The sequence below is a fragment of the Sapajus apella genome, unplaced genomic scaffold (genome assembly GCF_009761245.1).
Source record: "Sapajus apella isolate SASKATOON/1434 unplaced genomic scaffold, GSC_monkey_1.0 scaffold95, whole genome shotgun sequence".
In the NCBI taxonomy this organism is placed as follows: Eukaryota; Metazoa; Chordata; class Mammalia; order Primates; family Cebidae; genus Sapajus; species Sapajus apella.
In genome coordinates, this window is record NW_022437035.1 from 4,969,132 (window position 1) to 4,989,237 (window position 20,106).

The window sequence follows — 20,106 nt, forward strand, 5'->3', positions numbered from 1 at the left end:
AGGGTTCAATTCAACGAGAAGAGCTAACTATCCTAAATATATACATACACTAATACAGGAGTACCCAGATTCATAAAGCAAGTTCTTAGAGACTTACAAAGACACTTAGACTTTAGACTCCCACACAAAAATAGTGGGAGACTTTTAACACCCCACTGACAATATTAGACAGATCATCAAGACAGAAAATTAACAAAAATATTCAGGACCTGAACTCAGTTCTGGATCAAGTGGACCTGAGAGACAGCTATAGAAATATCTACCTAGGCAAGGTGCAGTGACTCATGCCTATAATCCCAGCACTTTGGGAGGCCAGGTTTGTGGATCATTTAAAGCCAGGAGTTCAAGACCAGCCTGGCCAACATGGCGAAACCCTATTGCTACTAAAAATACAAAAATTAGCTGAACGCAGTGGCATGTGCCTATAATCCCAGCTACTAGGAAGGCTGAAGCAGAAGAATCACTTGAACCCAGGAGACAGGGGTTGCAGTGAGATGAGATTGCATCACTGCACTCTAGCCTGGGTAATGGACGAGATTCTGTCTCAAAAAATAAAAAAATAAAAACCTCTCTACCCCAAAACAACAATATACATTCTCTCATTGCCACATGGCACTTACACTAAAATTAATCACATAATTAGATTTAAAACACTCTTCAGCAAATGCAAAAGAAGAGAAATCATAACAGTGTCTCAGACCACAGTGCAATCAAATCAGAACTCAAAACTAAGAAATTCACTCAAAACCATACAATTACACAGAAATTGAACAATCTGCTCCTGAATGACTCTTAGATAATTAACAAAATCAAAGAAGAAATCAAGAAGTTCTTTGAAACTACTGAGAACAAACAGACAATATACCAGAATCTCTGGGATGCAGCTAAAGCAGTGCTAAGAGGAAAATGTACAGCATTGAATGTCCAAATCAAAAAGCTGGAAGATCTCAAGTTAACAACCTAATATCTCAACTAAAACAACTAGGGAACCAAGAGCAAACAAGCCTCAAAGCTAGCAGAGGACAAGAAATAACTAAGATCAGAGTAGAACTGAAGACAGAGACACGAAAAGTCCTTCAAAAAACAATGAATTCAGAAGCTTTTTTTTTTAAATAATATATGACTGAAAGCTAGATTAATAATAAAAGAGAATAATCAAACACAATCAAAAATGATAACAGGGATATCACCACTGACCCCTCAGAAATACAAACAACGATCAGAGAATGCTATAAACATTTCTATCCACATAAACTAGAAAATCTATTGGAAGAAACTGATAAATTCATGGACACATACACTCTCTCAAGACTGAACCAGGAAGAAATTGGATCCCTGAATAGACAAATAACAAGTTCTGAAACTGAGGCAGTAATAAATAGCCTACCAACCAAAAAAAAAAAAAAAAAGCCCATGACCAGATGGATCCACAGCTGAATTCTACCAGAGGTAAAAGAAGACCTGGTGCCATTTCCACTGAAACTATTAAAAAAAATTAAACAGGAGGGACTCTTCCCTAACTCATTCTATGAGGCCAACATCATCATGATACCAAAACCTGGCAGAGATACCACAAAAAAAGGAAACTTCAAGCCAATATCCTTAATGAACATCAATGCAAAAATCCTCAATAAAATATTGGCAAACCGAATCCAGTAGCACATCAAAAAGCTTATCCACCACTATCGAGCTGGCTTCATCCCTGGGATGCAAGGTTGGTTCAAATATGCAAATCAATAAATGTGATTCATCACATAAACACAACTAAAGACAAAACTCACATGATTATCTCAATAGATGTAGAAAAAGCCTTTGATAAAATTCAATATCCCTTCATGTTAAGAACTCTCACCCTTCATGTTAAAAACTGTCAATAAACTAGGTACTGAAGGAACATACCTCAAAATAGTAACAGCCATCTATGACAAACCCACAGCCAATATTATACTGAATGGGCAAAGGCTGGAAGCATTCCCCTGGAAAACCAGCACAAGACAAGGATGCCCTCCCTCTCTCACCATTCCTATTCAACATAGTATGGGAAGTTCTGGCCAGAGCAATCAGGTAAGAGAAAGAAATAAAGCATATTCAAATAAGAAGACAAGAGGTTAAATTATCTTTGTTTGCAGATGACATGATCCTATATCTAGAAAACCCCAACATCTCAGCCCAAAAGCTTCTTGCGCTGATAAGCAACTTCAGCAAAGTCTCATGATACAAAATCAATGTGCAAAAATCACTAGCATTCCTATACATGAGCAATAGTTAAGCAGAGAGCCAAATCATGAAGGAACTCCCATTCAAAATTGCTAAAAAAATAAAATAAAATAAAATACCTAGGAATACAGCTAAGAAGAGAGGCGAAGGACCTCTTCAGAAAGAGCTACAAACCACTCCTCAAAGAAATCACAGAGGACATAAACAAATGGAAAAACATTTCATGCTCATGCACAGGAAGACTCAAAACTCATGAAAATGGCCATGCTGCCCAAAGTAATTTATAGATTCAATGTTATTTCTATCAAACTACCACTGACATTATTCACAGAATTAGGAAAAACTATTTTAAAATTCATATGGAACCAAAGAAAGAGCCCAAAGAGCCCAAATAGCCAAGACTATCCTAAAAAAAAGCAAAGCTGAAGGTATCATGCTACCCAACTTCAAATATACTATAAGGCTACAGTAACGAAAACAACATGGTACTGGTATAAAAACGGACACATAGACCAATGGAACAAAATACAAAACTCATAAATAAGCCTGCACATCAACAACCATCTGATCTTCGACAAATCTGACAAAAACAAGCAATGAGGAAAGGACTCCCTATTAAATAAATGGTGTTGGGAGAACTGGCTAGCCATATGCAGAAAATTAAAACTGGACCCCTTCCTTACAACATATACAAAAATCATCTCAACATGGATTCAAGACTTAAATGTAAAACACAAAACTATATTTGCCAGGCGCAGTGGCTCACGCCTCTAATTCCAGCACTTTGGGAGGCAAAATGAGTGGATCACCTGAAGTACGGAGTTCAAGGCCAGCCTGGCCAACATGGTGAAACCCCATCTCTACTAAAAATACAAAAATTAGCTGGGTGTGGGTGGTGCACACCTGTAACCCTAGCTACTTGGGAGGCTGAGGCAGGAGAATTGCTTGAACCCAGGAGACAGAGGTTGCAGCAAGCTGAGATCACACCACTGCACTCTAGCCTGGGTGACCGAGCAAGACTCTGTCTCTGGAAAAAAAGAAAAAAAAAAAAATCCAAAACTATAAAAACCCTAGAAGAAAATCTGAGCAATACTATGATTCAATATATAGGTACCGGCAGATTTTATGACAAAAACACCAAAAGCAATTGCAAGTTTAATTAATTAGCTAAGTAATTAAACTAAAAAGCTTCTGCATAGCAGAAGAAACTATCATCAGAGTGAACAGAAAACCTACAGAATGGAAGAAAATTTTTGCAATCATCCACCTGACAAAGTTTCCAGAGTCTACAAGGAACTTAAAAGAAAAAAACAACAGCATTAAAAAGTGGCAAAGGACATGAACAGGCACTTCTGAAAGGAAGACAGATATGAGGCCAACAAACTTATGAAAAAAAAGCTGAACATCACTGATCATTAGAGACATGAACATCATAACCACAATGAGATACCATCTCACACCAGTCAGAATAGCTATTATTAAAAAAATCAAAAAACAACAGAGAAAACGGAACACTTTTACATTGTTGGTAGAGTGTAAATTAGTTCAACCATTGTGGAAGACAGTGTGGCAATTCCTCAAAGGCCTAGAGGTAGAAATACCATTTGACTCAGCAATCTCATTACTGGGTATATACCCAAAGGAATATAAATCATTCTATTATAAAGATACATACATGCATATGTTCACTGCAGCACTACTCACAATAGCAAAGACAAGGAATCAACCTATATGCCCATCAATGATAGACTGGATAAAGAAAATGTGGTACATGTACACCATGGAATAGTATGCAGCCAGAAAAAGGAACAAAATCATGTCCTTTGCAGGACACAGATGGAGTTGGAAACCATTATCCTCAACAAACTAACGCAGGGACAGAAAACCAAATACTGAATGTCTTACTTGTAAGTGGAAGCTGAACTATGAGAATACATGGACATATCGTAGGGAACAACACACACTGGGGCCTGCCAAGGTTGGGGGAGAGCATCAGGAAGAAAAGCTAATGAATGCTGGGCTTATTCACCTAGGCTTAATACATAGGTGATGGGGTGATCTGTGCAGCAAACCACCATGGCACATGTATACCTATGTAACAAACCTGCACATCCTGCATATGTACCCCTGAACTTAAAAGTTGAAGGAAGAAAAAAAAAGTTCTCTTTTGAATATTTTAACCTGGATTTTTTTTTTCGAGACAATCTTGCTCTGTTGCTCAGGTTGGAGTACACTGGTGCAGCCATAGTTCACTGTAAACTCAAAAATTCCTGGATCATGCGATCCTCTCGCCTCAGTCTTCCAAAGTGCTTGGATTACAGAAGCATGAGCCACCACACCCGGTCTGGACATTTTTTCTTTAATACTCGTGCTGTAAGTAGTGCTTATTAACCAGCCCATGCTTTGAATTTTAAAGCACAGTCCGGAAGTTATTGGCTCTTGCTTTATACCAATAGGAGTCATGCCCAAATACAAAATGTAAACAGCCAATGATAAAGTTAATGTGTCACAGTGATAGCTTCAGCTACCTCACTATTTAGTTCTAACCCACTGCATCCTTGGTTAAAATTTTAGGAGCTGAAATGTAAGGGGTATATTGACTTTTTCTAATCTAAAAAGCAGCATTTCCTTTATAAAGTAAAAACTCATTCCTTAGGGCCAGGCTCAATGGCTCACACCAGCAGTAATACCAGCACTTGGGAGGCTGAGAAAGAAGAATCACTTGAGCCCAGGAATTTGAGGCTCCATAAGCTATGATGGCACCACTGCACTCCAGCCTGGGGAATATAATAAGACCCTGTCTCTAAATTTTAAAAAGTTTAATTTAAAACTTCATTCCCCATTAAAAAGGAGATTTCCAAAAACATTTTCATAAAAAGAATTCCTAAGTAAAACTAGTTGAGAAAGTGTTAGAGTGTTTCCAAATTTTGTAAAAATAAAAATATACATATATCTATACAGACATATATATTTCTTATATGTATATATGTGTATATGGATATTAGAAATCTAAAATGAAAGATGTCAAAATGTTAACAGAATTGCTATAACAATATATTTTATTATTTATATTTATATTGTCCCATTATAAAGGGCAAATATTGCTTTTGTTTTTTTAAATATTACTTTAAAATCATACTGTTAGGCAGTCTTTGTACAAAATACAAGATTAAGATTTAAGATAGCATATATTCAAGCTTAAGAAAATGACATTTGACTTTTACTAAGGACATTGATTTACTAATAAAAATTTAAGGGTAAAATAACTGGCTACTTCACATTTTTATATCTCCATGTATTCTTCTACTCTTATAGGTCATAAATTTCTAATAGGAATCAACTGCTTTATTTATTTGACATATCCATTAGTGTAGCATTAGAGCATAATGTCTTTAATAGTAATGAGAATAATTAAAACACAACAATTATACTCTTTATGATATATTAGTAAAAGTTACAATGATTAGCAGTACGAATCTCTCTGATAAAACCCAACTCTACTGGGAAAAAGAACAATTTGGCAAGTTAGCTAAATCAATTAATCATTTCCATCTGCTGCAAACCATGCACACTAAAATATTCTCCCAGCTTTACTTTAATGGAGAAAATGGAACTTTCATTTGGTGTTCATATCATATCAAGAAAGAACATGCTGAATAAGGCCTTCTGAATAGAGTACTTTTGAGAGCCAACAAAAGGCCGGAAGCTGGAGAATTAAGAAGAGAAAACCTTACACGGAGTGTTCATTCTTGGCAGCTACTGGTGATCTGATCAGGCTCAGGACAGAACATTCTTGTTTTACTTCTCTATATTTTCATAAAAATGATTTTTCCATTCCAACACTTACATGTGACTGTGCACAGCAGTGAGAATAGCATTCACTGACTCTCAATACATATGGTACACATTCAATGACATCACTTACCACTACATTTGCCAAGCTGAACCTCTCCTATAGACCACCAAAACACTGTTTCACAGTCTCTGTGGGGCTAAGAGAGTAGTTCCAAAGTAATAGGTCAGTCTTGCAGAATAGAGAGGTTATTAATGTTTCATCCCACAATACCATGCCCTCCCTATCCCCTAATAAATAAAAATCTTTGTAATCCTGTAATGTTTTCAGCTTTTATTAACTCTTTCACTGTTGTTTTGAATAGTGAATTGAATACACACTCGATGGCTCTTATTGCTACAGTACTCTGGCAGGTGCTGTTTACTTCTTTTTATAGAAGACATTACAGACTGAATTTTTATTATGAAGATGTATGAAAATTACTATGCAAGTTGTAAATAATTCATGTAACTAATATTTTAAATTAATGATTATGAAATTAAAAAGCAATTTTTCTCTTAAAGAAAAGCTTTCAATCATGTTCTGTTTTTTCTAATTTAAGGTTAAACATTCAATTTAAAATATTTGAAGATTACTATATAGTGGATTCTATGATCTTTCCAAATAGATAAAAACCTTCATAATTATTTTCAAAGAGGTTTAAAATCTCTCCTTAGTTATTTTTTAAACCAGTGAAAAATCGGAGGAAAAAGCAACATTACTCACATCAAATTATTTTTTTTCCATTGGTCTATAATATAAAACCACATGTGGGCATATAGGAAAACCAAAATTAAAAGACATTGCAGAACGAGCTCTGGTGGGGTCTTGCTTCACAGCATGCTGTTTACTAAAGTAGTTTAGCAAATAGCAGAGCTCTCGAGCACAAACCGTTCAGAGTTTTAAGATAAATGTCAAGAAATCTAATCTTTGGGCAATGCAACAGAGTACAGCAGTCACTTTGAAGAGCCTCAGCATCTCTTCATTTAGCCCTTCTGACATGACGGTGTGATATCAGCTAGCCACTATACATGGTATATACAGTGGGGTCTGAAATTTTATAAATTACAAAATAAGTCAAGTATCACATAACAAACTTAATACATCTTTTTATAAAAATGGATAGTAACAATTGCCATTTACAAAACATTATGTTAAGTACCATAAATATATAAAATTTTCAAAAAATTTCAGTGAATTCGGCCAGGCATGGTAGCTCATGCCTGTAATACCAGTCAGTACTTTGGGAGGCTGAGGTGGGCAGATCATCTGAGGTCAGGAGTTTGAGACCAGACTGGGCAACATGGTGAAACCCTGTCTTACTAAAAAAATACAAAAATTAGCCGGGTGTGGTGGTGTGTGCCTGTAATACCAACTACTCAGGAGGCTGAGGCAGGAGAATCACTCAAACCCAGGAGGTGGAGGTTGCAGTGAACCGAGATCATACCATTGCACTCCAGCCTGGGTGACAAGAGTAAAACTCGTCACAAAAAAAAAAAAAAAAAATTCAGTGAATTCATGTGATTTGGAAAAGGAATGATTTTGTTATCCATGTTTTAACATAAATAGTAAAATAATATGATAATGCCATGAATTTTCTGAAGCATGAGATTATCTACTAGATATTATGATGCTTCTTAAGAATAATTTTTCAGGGCCGGGCGCGGTGGCTCAAGCCTGTAATCCCAGCACTTTGGGAGGCCGAGGCGGGTGGATCACAAGGTCAAGAGATCGAGACCATCCTGGTCAACATGGTGAAACCCCGTCTCTACTAAAAATACAAAAAATTAGCTGGGCATGGTGGCGCATGTCTGTAGTCCCAGTTACTCAGGAGGCTGAGGCAGGAGAATTGCCTGAACCCAGGAGGCGGAGGTTGCGGTGAGCCGAGATCACGCCATTGCACTCCAGCCTGGGTAAAAAAAGCAAACCTCTGTCTAAAAAAAAAAAAAAAAAAAGAATAATTTTTCAAAAACAAAATCTATCTAAAAATGTAAAATACAAGAATAATTCTGAAAAATCAATTCAATTCTAAAATAGGTGTCATGCTCCAGGATAATATAATGGTTTTTAGGTGTTATTAAGAATACTCATCACCTCAAAAAATAGCAGCGTATGAAGTAACAGATAGGTTAATCAGGTTGATTTAGCTACTTCACAGTGTATTAATATACATATGTCAAAACATTATGTTGTATACCATAAATACATAACATTTTCATTTGCCAGTTAAAAGTAAGTAAGTAATAAATAAATGATACTACAACTTACTACTCTGCAGTGAGTAAATAATACTTACTATAACTCCTGTTATACTAGAGGAACTTAGACTCAGAGTCAATAATCTCTTATCCACGGGATTGCACAGTTAGTAAACCGCAGAGCTAGGTTTTCAAACCAAGTGTTTCTGACTTTAAAACCCCACCAGCTTTCCTCTATATCAAACTGATCAAATTGAAAAAGACTTACAATAAAGGTATAAAGCTCAAGTTAGAGCTAGAGATAAAACTGTTAGAGCTAGAGATAAAACTGTCTTTTCAAAGGTAAAAATTAACAATATTTAATTTTTAGCGAATTAAAAATTTTATCCTAAATACTAAAATAATCAAGTTACTGAAGAGTATCTTCCAATCAGCTTTTGCCCAACTATAGGCTACACAGAGCATCATTAAAGACTTGGCATACCCAGCTTAATTAGGAATCTAAAGAGAAAAAGAAAAATCTTTGCAAAAGATAATCAAGTACTCCCCTTCGCCCCCCCAAAAAATGGAATGCAGACAGAAAACTCTAGGTGGATTCTAGGAAGACATAATTATGGCCAATGAACTTTTGATTAGTTCAGTACACAAGCCAATGGCAAGCCTATTTTCATGGTAAGAAAACTTTTAAGCTACAGAATGTCTCAGCCATCAGACTTCAAGAATTTCTGTTCCCAATAGAGTTCTATAATTCGGCCGGACACAGTGGCTCGTGTCTGTAATCCCAGCACTTTGGGAGTCCAAGGTGGGTGGATCACGAGGTCAAGAGATTGAGACCATCCTGGCCAACATGGTGAAACCCCGTCTCTACTAAAAATACAAAATTTAGCCAGGCGTGGTGGCACACGCCTGCAGTCCCAGCTACTTGGGAGGCTGAGGTAGAAGAACTGTTTAACCCACGAGGCAGAGGTTGCAGTGAGCTGAGATTGTGCCACTGTACTAGAGTGAGACTCTGTTTCAAAAAAACAAGGTCCTACAATTCATCCCATCGGAAAAAACTTTATAAAGTCATTTAATTTCTTCAATATATTTACTAAATACTTATTAAGGCAACATTCTGACTATTCTAATTAGGGCTGTAGGGTGAAAATACTTTCAACTCTTTCCTTCAGTGCTTCATAATATATTAAATGCAAATGTATTCAAAGTGATTTTTAAGTGATTATTAAGCAATTTTTCTCTTTTCTGAACTCTTCATTTTTAAAACATTTAAATTTTTTTAATTTTACTTATTGTATTTTTTTTTTAAGATTCAAGGTCCCACTATTTGCCCAAGCTAGACTCAAACGATTCTCCTACCTTAACCCAAGCAGCTAGGATTACAGGTATGCATCTTTTTTCTGCAGTTTTTAGAGAGGGTTTTTCAAATGTTTACTAAGCACATATTCTACTATAAATACTCAATATGTTATGCTTAGCAATTCTTAGCAGAAATCTTAAAATGTTCCTATCATTGGCTTTCTCTGCATGGAAATTTCAGATTCATGAAAGCTGCTTTAGTGTTTAGCTGCATGGGGTTTGGTGAACTGTGATGTTATCTGGTTTGTTTATATTAACAAATACCCATTCTCAAATCACAGATGATGGACTTAAATTTTTGAAAATGAGTATACAAAGGCCGGGCATGGTGGCTCACATCTGTAATCCCAGAGTTCTGGGAGGCCCAGACACAAGGACTGCTCGAGGGCAAAAGTTCAAGACCAGCCTGGGCGACATGGCAGGGCCCCATTTCTATAAAAAACAGAAAAATTAGCCAGGCATGATGTCATGCACCTGTAGTCCCAGGTACTGAGGAAGCTGAGGCAGGAGAATCACTCAGAGGTTACAATGAACTATGATTCACCACTACACTATAACCTATGTGACAGATTAAGATCCTGTCTCTATTTTTTTAAAAAAGAATTTGTATATAAGGCTAAATAAGTATAAACACATACAAAAAAAATAGTATATAAGATTAAATAAGTGTAAACACACAAACAAACTTATGTGGAAGTAACGTTTGGCAGAATTCATCTGTCAATTAGGAAGGTAGTAAAAAGATGATAGAATTCATCTATCAATTAGGAATACAGTAAAAAGGTCTTCATGACTAACATGCTTTATTCATTAGAGTCTCCTAGGCTGTGATTCAGGGACTAACAATTTTAAATGATGAAAAAAATTAAAGACTATAGTACAGAAGAAAAGATTCCGTTTTTCTTGTCATCTGCGTTGACAGGCTATGTATGTGAACTGGGCAAGTCACTTAATTTCACTGGACCTCAATTTCTAGCCACTTTCTAAAATCCTAAGATGGTATCCTTATTTTTAAGACAATTTTGACAACCTTAGTTATCTAGTTTTCTAAGCAATAGCAGATCAGAAATAGTCAATGAGAGAGAGCAGAGAGAAGTACAGCAGGAAGCAAGTGATTGATAATGGACTAAGTGGAAGGTAACAAAGATGACTGAAAATCTTTAACAATCAGATCCAGGAACCCTCACAGTAACCTGGGTCCATTAGGAATAGAAGAACATACCTATTCTATCTATGGATAATTCAAAGGTCTTATTTCTCTTCTGGCATTTCAATTTTGCTCTGGTCGTTTTACTGAACTAGAGGATGAAGAAAAACAAAGAAGACATGAAACTATGCTCCCAAAGAGTTAAGGACACAAATGACTAACAAACTCTTAGGTTTGTAGGATGGCAGATAAAAAAAGAAACAACTTGCTGAAATGTTGAAACTCTTTCTACTTATAAGATAAAACTGGCTGATATCAGTTGAAACCAATATAGCCAACTGGAGTTTGCACAGAAAGAGCCTGGTGACATCACAGCATTCATTTCTACCAGATGTTTCATACTAACTCTCCCCCAATTTGCACACGGGACCTATGAGGAGGCATGAGGAGATAACTATGCATGCCTGAGGACTTTACCAGACTTCTCCTTTCCTTTCACCAATAACCTGCTAATCTCAGCATCTACCTCTCAACCCTTTCTTATAAAAAGTCAGCATAAGGAAACACATTTGAGCTGGACTCCTATCTCCTTGTTAGTCAACTTGCAATATAAAGCTTTTCTTTTCTCAAATATTGTTGTCATAGCATTGGTTTCTAGTGCATCGGGCAGCAAGCCCTCTTCTCTTTTGCTGAATAATAGAAGTAAAATTTAACATATTCAAGTGTTGACAGTTAAAGCAAAACACAAAATAATTTGTGAGCTTTACATTCTACCTAGAACAAAGACAGAAAGAGAGTCCTCTGAGTATATCTGTAAATAATATACTATTTCACAGTTCTAATACTTCATAGTGCCCTGTTATGTAGTAAAACAAATTGACTTATACAAGAACTAGTTTCTGTAGTCCCAAGTGGATGCAGATGGGAAAAAACACTAGATTTGGTCTCATACATTCTAGGTTTGAGTCCTGACTTTACCCAAAAGCAGCAAATAAAAGACAGAAGGCAATAGTCTTTCCAAACTCAACTCTTAATTGAAGATAATGATGCTTATCCTTACAAAATTGAAAGGACCAAATGAATTAACATCTGTGAACGTGTTTTGTAATTCTATAAAAGCCTTTAATAAGCTAGTATCTCATATACATGTCTTATGAATCTCCAGAACTGTCATCTTTTACTGTGAATAACTGGAGATCAACTGCACATTTATGAATAAGCTATAAAATCTAGTGAGTTCCTCTGACCAACACTCAACTCGCTCAAAGGCAAAAGCAGCAAGATCATCAGTTAGGTCAAACTACTGATTTCAGGTAGAAAAGAATCATTTGTGGCAGACCAACTCTCCTATCAAAACTGTCCTCCACAGCCTGGGTACCATTGTGAGACCTTGTCTCTACAAAAAATAAATGAGCAAATAAAGAAATAAATCAGCCAGGCGTGGTGACATGTGCCTGTGGTCCCTGCTACTCAGGAGGCTAAAGTGAGAGGACTGCTTAAGCTCAGGAGTTCAAGGTTGAAGTGAGATATGATTGCGCCACCGCACTCCAGCGTGGGCAATATAACAAGACCACATCTGAAAAACAAAACAGGGCTTGGCGTGGTAGCACACACTTGTAATCCCAGTACTTTGGGAGGTCAAGGCAGCAAATCACTTGAGGAGGGAGCTCGAGACCACCCTGGCCAACATGGTAAAACCCCATCTCTACTAAAAACAAAAATTAGCCAGGTGTGGTGGCACATGCCTGTAGTCCCAGCTACTTGGGAGGCTGGGGCAGGAAAATCACATAGACCTGGAAGGTGGAGGTTGCAGTGAGCCGAGACATGCCACTGCACTCCATCCTGGGTGACACAGCAGGACCCTATCTCAAACAAAACAAATTCCTCCAAAAATCCATATAATATAAATTTTAAAACTCTGTTGAAGGCCAGGGGCAGTGGCTCATGCCTATATTCCAGGGATTTGGGGGGCCGAGGTGAGAGGATGCTTTGAGGCCAGGAGTTCAGGACCAACCTGCACAACATAGTAATATCCTAACTCTATCAAAAATATATAAATATTTTTTTAATTAGCTGGACATTGTAGTGTGCACCTGTAGTCCCAGCTACTAGAAGACTAGAGCGAGAGAATCACTTAAGCACAGGAGTTTGTGGTTATGGTGAGCTGTGACCAAGCCTCTGCACTTCAGTCTGGGTGACAGAGGGAGACCCTATCTCTCACATGGAAAAAGAAAAAAAAGCCTATCTATGTAAAGGTGTTAGAGCGCTAATTAAGCAGCTGGATTAGCAAAGCCAAGATTCCAGAGAGGAGAAAACAAAAGAGCTGGGCAGATATTCTGCTGCCCCTCTTTCTCTTGGGGAATTGCTAATTCTGGGAAAAGGTCAAGAGGCTAAGAATCCATCTAGGCTTTCCATCAGTCATAAGATTGCTTCTGGAAAACATAAAACAAGCAGAGCTTTAGTTGTCTCTTGGGGATATTAAGACAAAATCAGAAACTTGAGGGACCAAGATCTCAGAGAAGAGAGAGAGGTAAAGAACTAAGCCTAACACGTAGCCAGATTTTCCCTCAAGATATCCACCAAATTGTGCAGAATACGAAGATGAGCAGGAAATCTTTGAAAAGCAATATATTTTCAGCAGTCTCAGAATGCTGAAGAGATGGAAAATGGAATTCAGAACCCATTAGGGCTAGAGCCCTGGTGAACACCCAGAACTCGTTGACAAAAGCTCCACAAGCTAGCCCTTAGCTCAATGCTCTGATTGGATTAAAGTGATCCACCCAAGACTGCCTAGTAGAAGGAAACAGTGGACTTCTCTAGAAGATAACATTATCTGTAGACCCCAGAGCTTTTATACACAATGTCTTTCTGTAAGATATGCCAAGAAAGAGAATAATATGATAGACAACTATGAGAAAAAACAAACAAACAAGAGAATCACAGGTAACTAAGAAAGCAGAGTTAGTAAATAAGAATTTTTATAGTACCATGATTAATATGTTTAAGAAAACTGAGAAACAGAAAATATTGAAAGACTGAAAATTGCAGTAGATGATTAAAATATATTAAAACATAATTTTAAATAATAGAACTGAAAAACAACTACTGAAATTTGAACTCAAAAGATGGGTTTAATAACAGATTACTGATGAACCAGAAAACAGGTCAATGGAAAATAATGAACTAAAGCACAGTAAGAATAAAATACTAAAAAAGGTATGAAGTACTAATACACACTACCATATGGATGAACCTGGGGAAAAAAAAAAAAAAAGTAGGTATCTTTCTTTTATCTAAGTAAAAGAAACCAGTCACAAAAGCCCAGCTATTGTATGATTACATTTACATGAAATGTCCAGAATAGGCAAATCCATAGAGACCAAGAGGAGGTTAGTAGTTGTTACAGGCTGGAGGGTAAAGGCGGGAGAAAGGGACAGTGGAGAGTGATCACTAATGGGTATAGGGTTTCTTTTTGGAATAACAGTGTTCTAGAATTAGTGGTGATACATGCAAAACTCCATGAATACATTTTTAAAAATCACTGAAGTATATACTTTCTAAGGGTAGGCTTTATGGTATATGAATTATATCTCAACAAAGTTCTTATTGAACAAAAAGTAAAATGAAACCCAACATGTGACTTATAAGAGATATACTTTAAATATATAGACACAGAGAGATCAAAAGTGAAAAAACAGCAAAAGATGTAATATGTAAACACAAACCAAAAGAAAGCTGGCATAGCTACATCAGTATTAAACTTTGACAAAAGCAGCATTACTAGACAGACATTTCATAGAGCAATCATTTAATAGAAATAATTAAAAATAGTAATAAGAATAATAGTCACAGTAATAGTAATTATTTCAGAATAATTCTAAAAGTTAACTCAGCAAAAGGATATCACAATTCTAAATCTGTATATATCCATATGATAAATTAAGTCATTAAGCAAATATACATTTCCTTCCACATCTTACTGCAGGCATTCTCCCCCACCTTCTTAAATGTTGGCCTTGGCCATGTTAGTTGATTCGACCAATAAATTGTCAGTGAGCATGACATGATCAAAGGCCTTACATGTGTTTGCACAGTTTGAATTGAATCTTGTACTCATTCATACACCATAAGAAGAGAATGTCCCTGACAGTCTAGTCCCGTTAGCAGGTGCTGCGAAACAAAGAAACATGAATCAGAACTAAACTGTACCTGCCACCTGAAGAAGTCCTCAGTCAACCCCAGACCCAAAAGTATTAAAAAAAAAAAAATGTTTATTTGTAGTATATGCCACAGAGATTTCTTTTGTTATACAGCAAAAGCTGGTTAATACAACCCATTAACATAACATCAAAATATATAATGCAAAGACTGATAAAACTAAAAGGGGAAAACAGACAAATCCACAATTATTTGGGAAATGTATATATATCTTTTAATGACTGATAGAACAAGCAGACAGAAAATGTGTAACAAAGGAACTGAATATCCAGGTAGGCTTGCAACAAATCAGTATTGTATCTCCTTAGTTAATAAAGTCTTAATAATTTGAACAGAAAAGATTTTAGCAGAAAATTGTTTTGTCATGTTCTAACAACAAGGCTAAAAATGAAATTCAAGTCCTATACTATGTAGTTGACTCTTAACTTGAAGTTCAGCTTTAGGAAATGTGCCCTTTGATGCCTCCTTTTCACAGGTTTGGAATGCGCCTGGTACTATACTGAGGGAAATTTTGATTATCATCCCATTTCTCTGCTTCCCTTCCCAAGTATACTTCTCTAAAAATGCTACCTCCTCAACTTGATTAGCCCCTCTTCCTCAAGTCCCCTCCCACTTCACTCTTCCATTCATGTGAATATGATGTCTGGCAGCACCATTCCACTGAAACCACTTACCAAAGCCAACAATACCTCCATACTGCCAAATGCAATGGCCACGTCTCTGAAATCATTTTACTCAACCAATCACTTGCCTTTGACACAGATGACTGTCACCCTTTATTGAAACAGTCTTCTCTCTTAGCTTACATGATACTACACTCATCTGGTTTTACTCCTATTGCACTGGCAACTCCTTCTTAGTCTCCTCTGCTGGCTCTTCTGTTCAGGTTTCTAAATACTGCAGTTCCATAGGGTTCAGTACCAGACTCTATTCTCTTGCTTAAACTATACATGATTAATAGTGATATCATCCTATTCCATGGCTTTAAATTTCACTGAAATGCCGATAATTCCTAATATTTATCTTCAGCCCTGACTTCTCTGAGCTCTAGATTTAAATATCCAACTGCCTACTTGATATTTCTCCTTGCGTCTATTAGAGTTATCTCAAACTGAACATATCCTAGGTACAACTCTTGATTTCCTCCATCTCATTCTTAGTCTGCTCCTCTTTCAACAGTTACTAAAAACAGAAAACTTGAGGTCATCAATTTTGCCCCTTTTTTTTCCCTTACACTACTTTTCATTATTAATTCCTGTCAATGCTCTCTCCAAAATTTATATCCTATACCTCTGCCTCTTTCTATCTTCACTGCTACTACCAAAGTCCAAGGTACTACCACACTGCACTTGGACACTAGAGTAGCCCATATCTATATACCCCATTTCCACTTCTGGTCCCCTGCAATGTGTTCTCTCAGCTTCCAGAGTTGCCTTTTAAAAATGCAAATAAGATCATGCCACTCCCCTAATTAAACCCAACAAATGGCTTCCTACTGCTCTTAAAGGCTCTACATGGTCTGCCCCCGACTACCTGTTCAATCTCATCTCCTACCACCCTGCCCCTCAAGCACCATACTGCAACCTGGACCACCCTGTCAGTACAGAGAACACAGAACTTCTCTTAACTCAAAGCATTTGTGCTTCAGGGCTCCAGCAAAGCTAGATGCTTCTTAGCTTCCAGATCTCATCTTGAAAGTCATCTCCATAGCAATGTCTTCCCTGACCACCCTATCTAAATTAGGATGTTTCTTGCCAGTCACTGTGGCTCACACCTATAATCCTAGCACTTTGGGAGGTCAAGATGGGAGAATCACTTGAGGCCAGGTGTTCTAGACTACCCTGGTCAACATAGCAAGATTCCCATCTCTATTTTTAAACAAGAAAATAAACAAATTATGGCCATTCTAAAAGCTGGAAGCATTCCCCTTGAAAACAAGCACAAGACAAAGATGTTTTATCTCACCACTCCTGTTCTACATAATGTTGGAAGTCCTGGCCAGAGCAATTGGGCAAGAGAAAGAAATACAGAGCATTCAAATATGAAGAGAGAAATGAAACTACCCCTGTTTGCTGGTGACATGATTCTATATCAAGAAAACCCCACAGTCTCAGCCCAAAGCTCCTTCAGCTGATAAACAACTTCAGTAAAGTATCAGGGTACAAAATCAATGTACAAAAATCACTAGCATCCCTATAAGCCAAAAACAGTCAAGCCAAGAGCCAAATCAGGAAAGCAATCCCATTTACAACCACCACAAAAAAAATAAAATTCCTAGGAATACGGCTAACCAAGAGGGTAAAAGATCTCTACAATGAGAATTACAAAATACCGCTCAAAGAAATCAAAGATGACACAAACAAATGGAAAAGCAATCCATGCTCATGGATAGGAAGAATCAATAGTGTTAAAATGGCCATTCTGCCCAAAGCAATTTACAGATTCAGTGCTATTCCTACCAAACTACCAATGACACTCTTCACAGAACTAGAAAAAGCTATTTTTAAAATTCATAAGGAACCAAAAAAAAGCCCAAATAGCCAAGCCAATCCTAAGCAAAAACAACAAAGCTGGAGGTATCACATTACCTGACTTCAAATTAAATTACAAGGCTGTAGTAACCAAAACAGCACAGTCCTGTCATAAATACAGACACACAGATCAATAGAGCAGAATGGCGAACCCAGAAATAAAGCCACATACCTACAGCCAACTGATCTTTGACAAAGTTGACAAAATCATACACTAAAGAAAGGACAACTGAACTGGAAGTTAAGACTGCTACCTAGCCATTTTGGGCTACACCTGCCTCTGTGTCAACAAGCTAAGAAGAGAGTTAACAGTGTTGTGTGGAATGACTGACCTAGACTATCAAGGTAAAATCAGACTACTACTTCACAATGGAGGTAAGGAAGAGTACATCTGTGACACAGGGGATCCCTTAGGGCATCTTTTACTATTACTAAACCCTGTAATTAAGGTCAACTTGGAAACTACAACAACCCAATTTAGGCATAACTACAAACAGCTCAGACCCTTCAGGACTAAAGTTTTGAGTTACTCCACTACTAAAAGCCAGGACCAGCTGAGAGGCTTGCTGAAGGTAAAGGGAATATAGAATGGATAGAAGAAGGTAATTATCAATAGTAGCTATGACCATATGACCAGTTACTGAACCAAGCACTATAATTATCATGAGCATTTCCTCCTTGTTTTGTTAAAAATGTGTTTGTGCATATATACACACCTGTATTAGGCAAATAACTGTTTTATTTCCTTTCTTATTCCTTTATCATGTAACATAAGATTTACTGACTTTATATTAGCATTTAAGGGTTGTTAGTTTTATGTAATAGTATTTAAGATTAGTGTCTATTCAGTTGTACAAAAGATAGTTGTATTATGTTAGGCAGAATCATTACCTTGTTATTGTCTTTATTTGGAGATGAAGTATGATGTAAGGAGATGTGTAAAGGTGCCAAGTTGACAAGGGGTGGGCTTGTTATAATTAATATTAGTTGTCAATTTGACTGGACTGAGTGATGCCTAGATGACTGGTAAAGTATTGTTTCTCGGTGTGTCTGTGAGGGTGTTATCAGGGGAAATGGACATTTAAGTCAGTGGACTGGGAGAGAAAGACCCACCCTCAGTGTGGATGGGTACAATCAGCTCAGCATAGCTAAAACAAAGCCAAGAGAAGATGACACTGACACACATTCACACTCCTTTCTCTCTCTCTCTCTCCCTTTCTTCCTCTCTTCCTCTCTCTCTCTCTCTCTCTCTCTGTCTCTCTCTCTCTCTCTCTCTCTGTCTCTTCCTGTCCTGGACGCTTGCTTCCTCTCCTCCTGCCCTTGGACCTCAGACTCTAGGTTCTTCGGCTTTTGAACTCTGAGACCTGCATCAGCACCCCCCTGGGGGCTTCGTGGGCCTCTGGCCTCAGACTGACAGCTGCACTGCGGGCTTTCCCGGTTTTGAGACTTTGGGACCTGGACCGAGCCATGCTACCAGCTTCTCTCTTTCCCCTGTTTGCAGATGGCCTATCATGGACTTCACTTTGTAATCATATGAGGCCATTCTCCTTAATAAACTTCCTTTTATATATAAATATAACCTATTGGTTCCATCCCTGTAGAGGGCGCTAACTAATACAACACTCTATTCAATAAACGGTGCTGGGAAAACTGGATTGCCATATGCAGAAGAATGAAACTGGAACCCTGTCTCTCACCACATACAACAATTAACTCAAAATGGATTAAAGATTTAAATCCATTTTAAAGACATAAACTAAAAATACTAGAAGAAAACCTAGGAAAAAATGTCCTGGACTTTGGCTTAGGCAAAGATTTATGACTAAGACCTCAAAAGCAAATGCAACAAAAACAAAAATAGATAAACAGGACTAAAACTGAAAAGCTTCTGCACAGCATAAGAAGTAACAGAGTGAATAGATAATCTGCAGAATAAGAGAAAATATTTGCAAACTATGGATCTGACAAGGAACTAATACCCAGAATCTACAAGGAACTCAAATAATGCAGCCGGGCACGGTGGTTCATGCATGTAATCCCAGCACTTTGGGAGGCCGAGGCAGGCAAATCACCTGAGGTCAGGAGTTCAAGACCACCATGACCAACAAGGTGAAACCCCATCTCTACTAAAAATACAAAATTAGCCAGACGTGGTGGTCCATGCCTGTAATCCCAGCAACTTGGGAGGCTGAGGCAGAAGAATCGCTTGAACCCAGGAGGCAGAAGTTCCAATAAGCCGAGATCACGCCATTGCACTCCAGCCTGGGTAATGAGAGCAAAACTCCATCTCAAAAAAAGAAAAGAAAAGAAAAAAAGAAACTCAAATAACTCAAAGGCAACAAAAACAACCCCACTAAAAAGCAGGCAAAGGACATAAACAGTTTTCAAAAGAAGACATACCAATGGCCAATAAGCATGTGAAAATATGCTCACAACTCACTAATCATCACTAATTATCAGAACTACAATAAGATACCATCTTACACCAGTCAGAATGGCAATTACAAAGTCAAAAAATAAGTTGCCAAGGATTCAGAGAAAAAAAAAAAAGGCTTATATATTATTGGTGGAATGTAAATTAGTACAACCTCTATGGAAAACGATTTG

General features: G+C 37.3%; 1 protein-coding gene across 2 annotated transcripts in view; it reads right to left on the reverse strand.

Annotated features, from left to right (window-relative positions):
• TTC28 (tetratricopeptide repeat domain 28) overlaps nucleotides 1–20,106 on the reverse strand; it is a 669,357-nt gene that overhangs the window by 510,473 nt on the left and 138,778 nt on the right. The gene's annotated exons all lie outside the window — the stretch shown is intronic.